Source organism: Coregonus clupeaformis, unplaced genomic scaffold (assembly GCF_020615455.1).
Source record: "Coregonus clupeaformis isolate EN_2021a unplaced genomic scaffold, ASM2061545v1 scaf3668, whole genome shotgun sequence".
Lineage (NCBI taxonomy): Eukaryota > Metazoa > Chordata > Actinopteri > Salmoniformes > Salmonidae > Coregonus > Coregonus clupeaformis.
Genome location: NW_025537122.1, coordinates 11,724 through 26,418, shown reverse-complemented (window position 1 = coordinate 26,418; position 14,695 = coordinate 11,724). Strand labels below are relative to the sequence as shown.

General features: G+C 44.0%; 1 pseudogene; it reads right to left on the bottom strand.

Annotated features, from left to right (window-relative positions):
• Window positions 1-1,632: 1,632 nt before the first annotated feature.
• Window positions 1,633-3,459, bottom strand: LOC123490319 (annotated as a pseudogene).
• Window positions 3,460-14,695: the final 11,236 nt, after the last annotated feature.

Genomic DNA, 14,695 nt, shown 5'->3' with positions numbered 1-14,695 from the left:
GTATAGTTGACCCCAAAATAAACACCCCCGGCAATACTCCAGGCAAGTAGATTTAATGTAAACCCAAGGTTCTTCGCACTTCAAAAATAGTCCAACAAAAGTTCTTCTCAGAAACATTAACAGAGGTAGAGTAACAAAACAGGAGGCAAACCTAATCACGAGGGAAAAAACCTAAAATAACTTAAAACTTCCGGAAAGACACGGTGGGACAAAGCAGGAGACACATAGCCAGGACTCAAAAACCAAGTGAGAAACAAGGGAAAAACACACAGCTAAAATACTCTAGGGGAAACAAGGCACAGCTGACCTGGATCAAGCTAATAAGGACACTGCAGGAAGAACTAAGGCAGAGGGGAAACACAGATGACCTCTAGAGGCCCGGAGACAAACAGGAGGCAGGAAGCTGACACAGTGTACGTTTGCCTCTGGCTGATCTGCAATGAATGAGCATGTTTTTCTTGTTATTCTTTTGAAGAATCACTTCCCAGGTAACTTTTTTGAGTAGCTCAGATATTTCCAGTAACGGAGTCTAAAGATGAGTCTTATTGATCACGTCCAGCAGTAAGCTTTTGACATCTCAACCTCAAAGTGGATTCACTACACTGCTCATTCATCTTCTGTTGTATTTTTAATTTAACCTTTCCATTGGCTCAAGCTGTCAATAGAGTTCTACCCTCTCTCTCTCTGACCCACCACACATCTGATAGCCTACACAGTACAGTACACTCAGACCCTTCAACTACAGAGGCATAGGGCCTCAATTTCAATAACATATCTGAAATTATTAGGAACCAAACTTGAGAGAACATCGTAGTACGTAATAAGCTGGAGAAGGCCCGGCGGTGTTTACCCAGAGATGAGAGGTTTGGCCCAACATGTTCCTGGCACACATCCCAACCTCCATTCAACCACTGACTCTGCATTTAAGGAAAAGAAAACCATCCTCCACCTCCCTTCAGTGTCTACTCCTACTGGGAACCCCACGACAATATCTACCTTCAATAAAGCCTGCTGGTAATTGAGGCTGCAGAATTTCTCACATTGACTCGTCAAAGGGGGGTGAAGAAGGGTATTACAGATAGAGGGCTATGAAGTGTGAGACAACGTTCTGTTAAGCGCCAAGAGCTGGTGGCTCTGGGAGGTAGTGGAACTAGCTAGGCTGGCTGATTTCTGAATAGCTGGTGTTTATAGAGAGACCAGTCAGACGTGTAATCACACTAGGCCTGTGGTATGGAGAGGGTATAGTGGCCGATTAGGACACTGTGATGGGTAGGAGGCAGTTAGACCCAATGCTAGCCTATTAGGTGGACAGGCATGCATTTTTGTAACAGGTGATGCAGAAAGGAAAACTAACAGCGCACAATATGCCCAAGTCAAGACCTGTCAGGATAGTTCATGAAAAATACAGGGGAATGAGGAAGTATTAATGTGTTGTTAATAACACTTTCTTGGAGTTTTTCCTTTCGTAATGAGTGCAGGTTTATAGCCTTATTACCTTGTAGTCAGATACACACAAAAGCACCAACCCTAGTTTTACTGATTGGGAGGAATATAATAAGTGGAATGTCTCACCTTATCCCACTGTCTCACCGGTCTAAAGGTGATGATGACCATGGCTGGGTTGATCGGTACCCTTCAGGGTTGAACGCAGGTCTTTGTGTTCACAATTTACGTTTAACATGTGCCTGGAAACAAGGGAAATCAATTAGAGGGTTAAATACTCATTACAACACTGTACTAAGGTCGATTAATGCCCATTAATCCAATCTTCCAATGGTTTCATCCTAGTTTCTAAAGCACCACATGCTGCTTGTTTTGCACACATAGCTATCGACATGCTGTGAACTCCTGTCATCACGCCTCTTGAAATCTCTCTCTCTCTCAGTCCAGCAGAGGGTGATGAAAGCATGCTGGGTAAAGAAACGGGCTTCCCTCTGTTACTATCCATGTAAAGCACTTGTTACAATCTGGTAATCTGTGATAATCTTTATTAACAGGTGGAGTGATTTAGTGTTCAAAGCCTCATTAAAAAAAGACCTAATTAAATGAGGTGTTGAATCTAGCTTGACCGCCGCAGAGAGAGCGGTGGCACTGCCCGTTTGAAGTGTCTCCCTTTGAATAGGGTCTGTGAGTGTAAAAAGTACAACGTTTCAGGAGGAAATAAAAGAGTAGGTAGGAGCAGACGGAGAGTGTTAGCAGTGGCCTGCCGGACCCTCATATTACCAACTCTTTGGTCTGGGTTGCTATTCGACTCAGGACATTTTTTGTCTCTTAAAAGAGTGGAAATAGTGAGGGGGTTGGAACAGCAGTATGACTCAAATCAAAGGCTTAAATACAGCTGCCCAGACGTTTCTCCTTTTTCATGAAGGATTTCCTTGATTTACAAAAAGAGAAGTTGTCTTTCCTCAGGCTAGCCACTTTCAGAAAATAGAAAAATTACTTCTGAGGAGAAAAGTGATGTTTTAATACCACTGAACTGTGTCAGATTTCATATTACGATCCTGGTCTGCAAAAATTAATAAGAATACCCCCTGCCCTGCCTGGAAAACTCCCCTATCCTCCCAGTCCAGTCTCTCAAATGCTGACGCTGAATCTGTTTTCCCTACAGAAGCCGAGCCTCCCTTTGGCTGATTAAAATGTTCTCGAACCAAATAGATTTGCTCCATGTTCCCTGCACAGATGGCACCAGATTGCTCTTTTTGGGCTGGGCTAGTATGACAGGGCCACATCATCTCTCTGGTGATGCAAAGAAGTGCTTCCAACAGTGAGGTGATGGGACAGAGGTAGGATGGATGAGTTGACAGGCAGGGGTTAAGGAGTAACATGGAGACTACCATGTTACCCGCCACCACAACATTGGGCAGATGGAAAGCCACAGCTAAATGACTGTTGAGCAACGCTGTTGACTGATGTTTGCCAACTCTCTCTCTCTGTTTCCAAGTCAGTCCTTCTCTATCTGCTACAGTTATCACTTAATCTCTCCATTTTTGGTTTGGCTTTTTTTATTGCAATGAACAATCTCGAACCTCACAGTATGTCAGTATGCCCCCCTTCCACCCCCCCCACCTCCACACACCTGAATAGTGTATCATTAGAAGATGCCCTAACAGGGCTGTGGCAGTCGTTTTATGGCCCTCGGGGTAAGCCCCTCTGTTTGCGGAAGCTCTGCACCCCTTTTGACCAGATGTGCCACCCCCGTCCCGCACCCCTCTTCCTCAGGCTCATCCGCCAGCGGTCAGTGATGATGCTGATGAGGCCCACAGGTGAAGCTGTTTGGTGGGGGCATGTCTGGGTTCCCCCCGGCAAGGCTGGGGAGGATCCAGATGTAGCCAGGCCCCAGCAGGCCGGCCTCTCGGCCATACTGAACAGGTACTGGGCCTCCTCATGGGAGCAGTATACCAGCAGCACCTGGGCGTCGATCTGCCGCAGCAGGCGCCGTGCCCGGATGTGCCGCTTCATGCCGCTCAGCAGCACACATGTCGCCGAAGGTCAGCACGTCCTGCAGTTCCCTACATGAAGTAGCTGAGTTTGGGGCGTGAAGGTCTTGACATAGTCCACGGAGACCCTCATAGCCCGGGCACAGGCTGGTGATGACCACGAGCTGTCCCAGTTGTACTCCTCCATCACCTTGAACATGCCGTTGATCTGCTGCTCGATGGAGGAGCCCAGCTGCTGGAGGCGTGGAGCCATCGCCCTGCAGAGAGACACAGACAGGCAGAGTGAGCACAGATAACAGCCCTTTAATGGATAGTTAATTTCGCTCAATCAATTTGCTCTAATTTATCCTAACAAGCAAAATTAAAACTTTCTAATGATCTAATGCAATGACTTTCTTAATAGCCTACTTAGTGGCAAACTATATGATTACCGGATTTATGTAATTCAGCCAGTTATATGTAAAAAATAAAAAAATAATTTACAGTAGACCACCCAGAAGTGGTGTGTAGTCTCTGGGCTGAGAGGCAGTACTGTACAGTAAGTTATTGTGTTTGGTGTTGCTCTACCTGGAGCCCAGGCACCATTCATCACTTTAACCCATGTGTCCTTCCCACTTGCCACAGCAACGCTGGCCCTCATCCATACTTTTGTCTTGCAAATGCAGAAGGATGGCACTATCAATAGCCCAGCCTCTGTTTTTTCTCTTTTTCATCTCTCCCGTTCTCAAGATGTCTCCTCTTTGACCTTGGAGAGAGGAGTATGAAAATTCTGTGTTGTGTTAACTAAAGTGATCCAGGTATTTTGAGGAAGATCAGAGCTGGTTCTTGCCTGTGTGTGTTTGTAATTGTGTGTCTTCTTTTTAGTATGTTCAGGAACAGAATAATATACGTTTTTTCCATCAATCTTGTTGAAATATTTATATCAGTAATGGTCTTGGCATCAACATGTTTCTGCAACCTGGGAAAGCTATGGGCTTACATAGGGCAGGGTTTTATTTTGTGTTTCTTACTAGAAAATAACAGAATCCATCATTGTTTTTAAGACTGCTTAAGTGACCCATACAGTACATTTACAGGGTTGGAGTGCCATTGATATGTCTTGACTCTAAGAGAAGTTAATGATTGTTTATTGGTTTTGAATTATGCACGCTGCTCATAGAAATCATTGCACCATAATTGCTTTGTAAACAAATAGTATCGTAAATCATATGCACCCCCAGTGAATTGTGTAACTGATAAACAAAGTGTAATAAAAACGTACAGAAATTACAGAGATTTTACTGTTTCACTGGCTGCATATCTGGGCTGATCATTAAGACTTTCACTTTTAAATGAAGTTGTATAAACGGCAACTTTATAATCAATAAATAGCTTATCATTTTCTTCATCACCCCAAATAAATCTATAAAGTAGATTTGATGATACATTTTTTTACTTTTGTCCCTCCTAAGTCAGAATAATTGTGGTGAGGCTCAGTTCCCTTGATATTATGTCATTTATATGCCATTTACACATATAGTGCCTTCAGAAAGTATTCACACCCTTTGACGTTTTCCACATTTTTGTTGTGTTACAGCCTGAATTAAAAATGGATTAAATTGAGATTTTTTTGTCACTGGCCTACAACACAATACCCCATAATGTCAAAGTGGAATTATGTTTTTCGAAATGTTTACAAATTAATAAAAAAAGAAAAGTTGAAATGTCTTGAGCCAATAAGTATTCAACCCCTTTGTTATGTCAAGCCTCAATAGGTTCAGGAGTAGAAATGTGCTTAACAAGTCACATAAGTAAATTGCATGGATTCACTCTGTGTGCAATTGATAGAATAATTTGTTAATGACTAATTATTACACTCCACTTTATTAAATGTGTTAGAAATCCTGAGACTATAATCTAATAATGTGTGTGTGTGAGACCAGTAAAGATTATGACATTGTGTTACTATTTTAGCAATGTGAGTAGAAGTTAGACCACGATAACAAAGGACAAGTAGAACTGTCTACAGACAACTGAGAAAGCCAAGATAAAAGAGGCCTCCCAATTTAGGGAGGAGAGAAACCATTAGGCTTGGAAGAGTGCATGTGTGTGTGTGTGTATGTGTGTGTGTGTGTGTGTGTGTATGTGTGTGTGTGTGTGTGTGTGTGTGTGTGTGTGTGTGTGTGTGTGTGTGTGTGTGTGTGTGTGTGTGTGTGTGTGTGTGTGTGTGTGTGTGTGTGTGTGTGTACCGATGGTCGGGAGAGAGCAGTTTTCCAGTGGAAAACTACAGCCCCCCAAAGAGGGGTGGGATTTTCCCTCTGACGTGAGCGTATAATAATATTGTCCGACCATTTTGTTTCAGAGCGCTCTTATGAATAAATATGCTGACCATTGCAGGATTGAGTCTTTGTTTAATTTATTTAAACTTCAAGAGATTTACAACCTTTGGGAATTATTCAGAGATTTGATGAAAAGTTGACTTCAACCAGAGATAACAAAATTCTTGTGACAGCAATAATAGTGTATAACATGATTTTGAATGACTACCTCCTTCTCTGTACCTCACACATACAATTATCTGCAAGGTTCTCAGATCGAGCTAGTGAATTTCACAACACAGATTCAACCACAAAGACCAGGAAGGTTTTCCAATGCCTCACAAAGAAGGGACCCCACCTATTGGTAGAAATTATTAATTACACTTTGGATGGTGTATCAATACACCCAGTCACTACAAAGATACAGGCATCCTTCCTAACTCAGAGGAAGGATGTAGGGTTAGGGTGTAAGGTTTTAGCATAGCCTGAAGGTAGGGCGTTGCCAGTTCCCCTTGCTGTTCGTGCAGTAGGCACCATGGTCTTGTAGTGGATGAGGAGTTTCGACTGGAAGCCAGTGGAGTATGTGGAGGAGCGGGCTGACATGAGAGAACTTGAGGAGGTTGAAAACCAGGTGGGCTCGCAGCGTTCTGGATAAGTTGCAGGGGTCCGATGGCAAAAGGAGCCCAGCCAACAGCGAGTGAAGTAGTCCAGACGGGAGAGGACAAGTGCCTGGATTAGGACCTACGGCGCTCCTGCGTGAGTTAGGTCATATTCTACGGATGTTGAGCGAGTCACTGCTTTGATGTTTGCAGAGAACGGCAGGGTGTTGTCCAGGGTCACACCAAGGTTCTTTGCACTGGGGAGGGCGACACTAGAGTTGTCAACCGTGATGGAGAGGTCTTGAACGGGCAGGCCTTCCCCCAGAAGGAAGAGCAGCTCCGTCTGGTCGAGGTTAAGCTTGAGGGGTGGTGGGCTGACGTCCAAGTTGAGATATCTGTCAGGCACGCAGAGATGCGTGTCGACACCTGGGTGTCAGAAGAAGGGAGAAAAGTAGTTGAGTGTCATCTGCATAGCAATGATAGGAGAGACCATGTAGGATATGACGGAGCCGAGTGACTTGGTGTATAGAGAGAAGAGGAGAGGGCCTAGAACGAGGCCTGGGGGACACCAGTAGTGAGAGTAAGTGGGTACAGACACAGACCTTCTCACGTCACCTGGTAGGAGCAGCCTGCCAGGAAGGATGCAATCTAAGAGTGTGCAGAGCCTGAGACGCCTTTCCCTGAGAGGGTGGAGAGGAAGATCTGATGGTTCACGGTGTCGATGGCAGCTATTAGATCTAGGAGGATGAGAACAGAGGAGAGAGAGTCAGTTTGGACAGTGTGGGAGAGTCTTCTGACACAGAGAAGAGCAGTCTCCGGGTTGAGTGACCTGTCTTGAAGCCTGACTAGTTAGGGTCAAGAAGATGGATCTGAGAGAGATAATGAGAAAGTTGATCAGAGACATCACGCTCAAGTGTTTGGAAAGAACAGAAAGAAGGAAAGAAAAACAGTTATAGAGTTTAATGGCTGTGATAGGAGAAAACTTTAAGTTTTAGTAATTTTAGTTTCTCCATCAATACTAAACCTAATTGACAAAAGTGAAAAGAAGGAAGCCTGTACAGATAAAACTATTCCAAAACATGCATCCTGTCTTTGCAACAAGGCACAAAATAATACTTCAAAAACCTGAATACAAAGTGTTGTGTTTGGGGCAAATCCAATACAACACATTACTGAGTACCACTATATTTTCAAGCATAGTGGTGGCTGCATCATGTAATGGGTATGCTTTTGTAAGAGTTAAGGACTTGGGAGTTTTTCGGGATAAAAAAAAGAACGGAATGGAGCTAAGCACAGGCAAAAATCCCTAGAGGAAAACCTGGTTCAGTTTGCTTTCCACCAGACACTGGGAGATGAATTCACCTTTCAGCAGGACAATAACCTCAAAACACAAGGCCAAATCTACACTGGAGTTGCTTACCAAGAAGGCAGTGAATGTTCCTGAGTGGCCGAGTTACAGTTTTGACTTAAATCTACTTGAAGATCTATGGCAAGCCCTGAAAATGGTTGTCTAGTAATGATCAACAACCAACTTGACAGAGCTTTCGAAGCATTTTGAAAATAACAATGCTCAAATGTTGCACAATCCAGGTGTGTGTGGAAAGCTCTTGAGACTTACCCAGAAAGACTCACAGCTGTAATCGCTGCCAAAGGTGATTCTAACATACCTACCCTCTAATCAGGATATATTCAAGGTTTTTTGTTTTTGGTTTTACAAATGTTCAAATTTTTCTTCCACTTTGACATTACAGAATATTTTGTTGTAAATCCACTTTGTAAAACAATAAAATCTGGAAAAAAATCAAGGCGTGAATACTTTCTGAAGGCACTGTATGCCATTTTTCCTGATGCTATCAGAGCAGTACCCAGAAGTCACTGCTTCACTCAAGCTGGACCTTACCTGTCCTTTTCCCTCTCTAGGGGACCGTGCCCTGTCTCTGTCATGGTCATCAAGCTTGTTGAGGTTTGGGGTTACAGAAAGCCAGGTATCCAGAGACTAGGACTACCTCTGTCCTCTTGTTCTGCTGTTTTATTCTGTCTCCTTGTTGTCCTTCAGAGAAGTCTAAAGTAGGTTAGAACTTATCTGTGTGCTCCTGATGTCAGTCATCATATTGGTCTATTCCTCTGAGTGTCTCCACACTGACGGTTTCTCATCAGCTCTGAATATCACATCCCTCTCTGTTTCTATTTCAATTAGTAACATTGAACATTTAGCTATTTGTGTTTTACCTTTTTCCATATACAAAAAGACATCCTCCTACATTACCTTGGAGGTAGATATGATACAGTAGAAGGGACAATAAAACATCTTGTAACACGTGTTTAGCAAGAGCAAGGGTGTTATGCAGGTTGGTAACTGAGCAGGTTTTTGAAGATGGCATTTTCTAACTCCTCTCAGTGTCCCGCGAGCAAAGTTATTGTCTTCTTTCTGTGCATGCAGCTCTACCACTTGTATGCCACGAGTATTCATCTGGCAGAGTGTAAAATCAATTTGCTCCTTAGCATGTGTGTGTGTGTTCGTGTGTGTATGTGCCTGTGTGTGTCTGTGTTTGACTGTGTCTAGCCTTATGGTACACGATCACACTGTGACTCTCAGCCCCAAACCTAAGGGTCTATCTAGAGAAAAGCCCCCAGCTAAGTGTGGTAGCGACCACTCAATTGGGATTGTGGAGACAGTTAGCTACTGTACTGTAGTCCAAATGAGCCCCCTGAGCATGGATGCCACAGGCTTCAGCTACAGCCCAACCCAGCATGCTAAAGCTCTTAACCAATGACAGGACACAACCCCATATCGATGATACCTTTTTATACGCGGACATGGACAATAGTGTCTGAATCAAATCGCTGAGGGGATTTAAGGGAATCCGGTTGAAACAGGTGTCTGTTACCAATACCTACGTGCTGAATATGAAACTAAATCTCCTATAGGTGTAGGGCAGATTTCGCCAGATGTTTGTTTCTTTTATGTTGATGGTGATTAGATACCAGTATTGTTGTTTCCCTGAAAGGGTTGTGATTATAGATTGAAGTCCCATTGCACCTCTGTACTGTAAGTGTGACATTTCATAAAGAAGATTTAACGTCATCTAGTTAACAGCCTAGCCTTCACTGGCTTCTGCGAGAGTTTAGGACATAAGGTTCTATCTGCAAAAGATGATTCTGAGATAATTGGCTTTAAAGTTCCGGACCTTATGTTAGTTTGAATGCGGTGTTAGCAATTTTATATGATTGTATTTTTTTGAATTTATCAACATTAATTGGGATATTTAGAGTACTATAAGGTAGAGAAACATTGAACAGAAACAACGCTCTGTCTATAACTTTTTTTTTTTTTTTATTTTTTTTCAAAAATGTCCAGATAGAACCCATAGTCCCAAGCTCTCCCGGAGTCTGGCCAGTGGTCTGTTTACAAACAACAAGATAGAGTGATATGTCTTTATATACTGTAACAAAAACACACACTCATCTCTTCTCCCTAATTGTATGTTTTATATTAGCCAACTGGCTCTTGGCTTGAGTGCTTTGTGGCTTGTGGGTAACAGATTAGCAACTGAATGTTTACAAAATGGGTTGGATCGGGGTCAGATGAGAGATAAAAGCCATATATACACCTGCACAGATGCTTTTATAGGACCACAGGTCAGTGGTCAAGAACCCCAATACAACATATTTTCTTTTCAGAATACAATGCTCTCTACACACACAAAGTTTAGGCCACTGAAAACAAAAATGTTATCTGGACCAATGGTGGGCATTTGAAGGACTCTCACAGAAACAAATCGCTGTCACTAATTATTGATAGAGTGGAATGGAGATGGAATGGTTTAAGAAAAACAAGGGGAAAGAAATGAGGCTTTGCAATAAAACACAAAGCTGCAACTGCAAGGGCACCTGGAATTGTGGTGCTAGGGGCTTGAGAGATTAGAGCAGGGAGTCTGTACTGTGTTGTAATTGATTCAGAAGTTGCAAAATAAATCTGAGGGAGAAGACCGGCGGAGTAGCCATTCCAGAAGGGCCGGGTGGAGAGATAAAGGCAGACGTGCTCTGCCTCGTTCTCTCTCTTGTTCCTCTCTCTTTCTCTCTCTCACCTTTGGCAAGAGGAGCCATGGCATCCTGCTCTCTCTCTCTCTCTCTCTCCTCTCTCTCTCTCTCTCTCTCTCTCTCTCTCTCTCTCTCTCTCTCTCTCCATCTCTCTCCAATGGTGAGTGACTTCTGGACATGGATCTTTTGCTGCGGCATATGTCCGCCCTCAACTCCCAGCGTGATGTACCCTGGCACTGTCGTGCCATGTGCTCGTCCCATGTGCTGACGTCACAGGACCCTCGCAGGGCCGAGGAACAGACAGACGACACCGCCGTAGTCATTTGTCCTTCCTCACAATGATAGAGGAGATCCAAAGGGGCAGTAACAGATAGCACTGCATTACAATAATTTTGTACATTTGAGTTTTATTGCATCCATTTTGAATGCATTTATATTACATTGTAACACTAAAGTGAGCACAAATTCATTTGTTACTGTCTGAATTGTGTTGTATTCTGTAATTCTCATGCTAAATTATCTAGTAAATTATTATGCGCCATAAACAATGTTTATTATATGCCTTTGACTTGAAGAAAACCAGGACAAAAATATATTAAGTGATTTTGTTATGTATTCATGCATCCTACTCAGATTGCAGACTCCATACAGATCCTCTGAATCCCATCCCAGCCTATTTAGCCCTGTCTAGACAGTTCATACTGTATATGTGTCACTGTTTCGGATGATAGCAACAAGGTAGAGAGGGACACAAGTAGGTTTAGGATGTGAAGAAAGGAAGAGAGAAAAAGGTTGCTCTACTTTAGGATGGGCCTCAGGCTCCCTTCCTGCTTTGAGAAACGAGGTCTGCTACTGCTGTTCGCCCTGTTCCCCAACACCTCTCGGACCACTGAAGCAAAGAGACTCTGGACCCAATCCTAACTTAAGATACATGTAAACTGCACAAATTATGCATTAATGTCTAATGAGATTTAAGATGTAATAAAAAAATGCTTGGGTACAGACATAAATCTCAAGTTAGGATTCGGTCCCCAGTGATAGGTGTGTGAAGCGAGACGGCTGGACAGACAGTCTGAATGCTGTCTTGTCTACCTGGGACTACTACAGTATGATGTTGTCTGATACGTCATGTCTCCGTCTATTGGGCTTTTTTGCTGCAAGTGTGTTGTGGTTAAACATTTGATACATGACTGTTCCCTGCTATTCCCCTTGTGAATCATATTAGAACATGGCATTGTCAAAGATCACATGTAATATAGTACAGATTTTTTTTTAAACAAGTCATTTAGCAGACGCTCTTATCCAGAGCCGACTTACAGTTAGTGCATACATTATTTTTCATACTGGCCCCCGTAGGAATCAAACAACCCTGGCGTTGCAAACGCCATGCTCTCACCAACTGAGTTACATCCCTGCCCGCCATTCTCCCCTACCCTGGGCCAATTGTGCACTGGCCCATGGGGTCTCCCCGTCACGGCCGGCTACACCAGAGCCTGGATTTGAACCAGGATCTCTAGTGGCACAGCTAGCACTGCGATGCAGTGCCTTAGACCACTCGCCACTCGGGAGACAAATTCAAATGAGGATTCGGTCGAGTGGGAAACCCGCCTCTACCATCCGTTCTATTGGCCAACGTGCAATCACGGAAAATAAACTGGATGATCTCCGCTCAAGATTATCCTACCGACGGGATGTTAAAACTGTAATATCTTATGTTTCACCAAGTGGTGGCTCGACGACACGGATAATATTCAGTGGCTGGATTTTCCGTTCATCGGCAGGACAGAACAGCTACAGTGAGGAAAAATTGTGATCCCCTGCTGATTTTGTACGTTGCCCACTGACAAAGACATGATCAGTCTATAATTTTAATGGTAGGTTTATTTGAACAGTGAGAGACAGAATAACAACAGAAAAATCCAGAAAAAGCATGTCAAAAATGTTATAAATTGATTTTAATGAGGGAAATATGTATTTGACCCCTGCAAAACATGACTTAGTATTGGTGACAAAACCCTGTTGGCAATCACAGAGGTCAGACGTTTCTTGTAGTTGGCCACCAGGTTTGCACACATCTCAGGAGGGATTTTGTCCCACCTCTTTGCAGATCTTCTCCAAGTCATTAAGGTTTGAGGCTGACGTTTGGCAACTCAAACCTTCAGCTCCCTCCACAGATTTTCTATGGGGATTAAGGTCTGGAGACTGGCTTAAGCCACTCCAGGACCTTAATGTGCTTCTTCTTGAGCCACTCCTCTGTTGCCTTGGCCGTGTTTTTGGGTCATTGTCATGTGGAATACACCCATCCACGACCCATTTTCAATGCCCTGGCTGAGGGAAGGAGGTTCTCACCCAAGATTTGACGGTACATGGCCCCGTCCATCGTCCCACTTGATGCGGTGAAGTTGTCCTGTCCCCTAGCAGAAAAACACCCCCAAAGCATAATGTTTCCACCCTCCATGTTTGACGGTGGGGATGGTGTTCTTGGGGTCATAGGCAGCATTGCCTCCTCCTCCAAACACGATGAGTTGAGTTGATGCCAAAAGAGCTCCATTTTGGTCTCATCTGACCACAACACTTTCACCCAGTTCTCCTCTGAATCATTCAGATGTTCATTGGCAAACTTCAGACGGCCCGTATATGTGCTTTCTTGAGCAGGGGGACCTTGCGGGCGCTGCAGGATTTCAGTCCTTCACGGCGTAGTGTGTTACCAATTGTTTTCTTGGTGACTATGGTCCCAGCTGCCTTGAGATCATTGACAAGATCCTCCCGTGTAGTTCTGAGCTGATTCCTCACCGTTCTCATGATCATTGCAACCAGGAGGTGAGATCTTGCATGGAGCCCCAGGCCGAGGGAGATTGACAGTTCAGATTTTGTGTTTCTTCCATTTGGCGAATAATCACACCAACTGTTGTCACCTTCTCACCAAGCTACTTGGCGATGGTCTGCTGTAGCCCATTCCAGCCTTGTGTAGGTCTACAATATTGTCCCTGACATCCTTGGAGAGCTCTTTGGTCTTGGCCATGGTGGAGAGTTTGGAATCTGATTGATTGATTGCTTTGTGGACAGGTGTCTTTTATACAGGTAACAAGCTGAGATTAGGAGCACTCCCCTGTATAAAAGACACCTGGGAGCCAGAAATCTTTCTGATTGAGAGGGGGTCAAATACTTATTTCCCTCATTAAATGCAAATCAATTTATAACATTTTTGACATGCGTTTTTCTGGATTTCTTTGTTGTTATTCTGTCTCTCACTGTTCAAATAAACCTACCATTAAAATTATAGACTGATCATTTCTTTGTCAGTGGGCAAACGGACAAAATCAGCAGGGATCAAATACTTTTTTCCCTCACTGTACGTCTGACGAAGGGTGGTGGTGTGTGTCTATTTGTCAATATCAGCTGGTAGTGCGACGATGTCTAATATTAAAGAAGTCTCGAGTATTGCTCGCCTGAGGTAGAGTACCTCATGATAAACTGTAGACCATCTCATATTTTTCGTAGCCGTCTATCTACCACCACAAACCGATGTGGCACTCAACAAGCTGTATAAGGACATAAGCAAACAAGAAAATGCTATCCAGAAGCGGCGCTCCTGGTGGCCGGGGACTTTAATGCAGGCATTTCTACCAGCATGTCACATGTGCAACCAGAGGGGAAAAAAATCCAGACCACCATTACTCCACACACAGAGACGTAACAAAGCTCTCCCTCGCACTCCATTTGGCAAATCTGACCATAATTTTATCCTCCTGATTCCGCACAAGCAACAACTAAAGCAGGAAGTACCAGTGACTCGCTCAACACGGAAGTGGTCAGATGACGCGGATGCTTCAAGCTACAGGACTGTTTGCTAGCACAGGCTGGAATATGTTCCGGATTCATTCAATGGCATTGAGGAATATACCACCTCAGTCACCGCCTTCCATCAATAAGTTCGTCGACGACGTCGTCCCCACAGTGACCGTCGGATATATCCCAACCTAAAGCCACGGATTACAGGAAACATCCGCACTGAGCTAAAGGCTAGAGCTGCCGCTTTCAAGGAGCGGGACACTAATCCGGACGCTTATCAGAAATCCTCTATGCCCTCAGATGAACCATCAAACAGGCAAAGCATCAATACAGGACTAAGATTGAATCCTACTACACCGGTTCTGACGCTCATCGGATGTGGCAGGGCTTGCAAACTATTACGGACTACAACGGGAAACCCAGCCGCGAGCTGCCCAGTGACGCGAGCCTACAAGATGAGCTAAACGTATTTTATGCTCGCTTTGAGCGCAGCCAACACTGAAGCATGCATGAGAGCACCAGCTGTTCC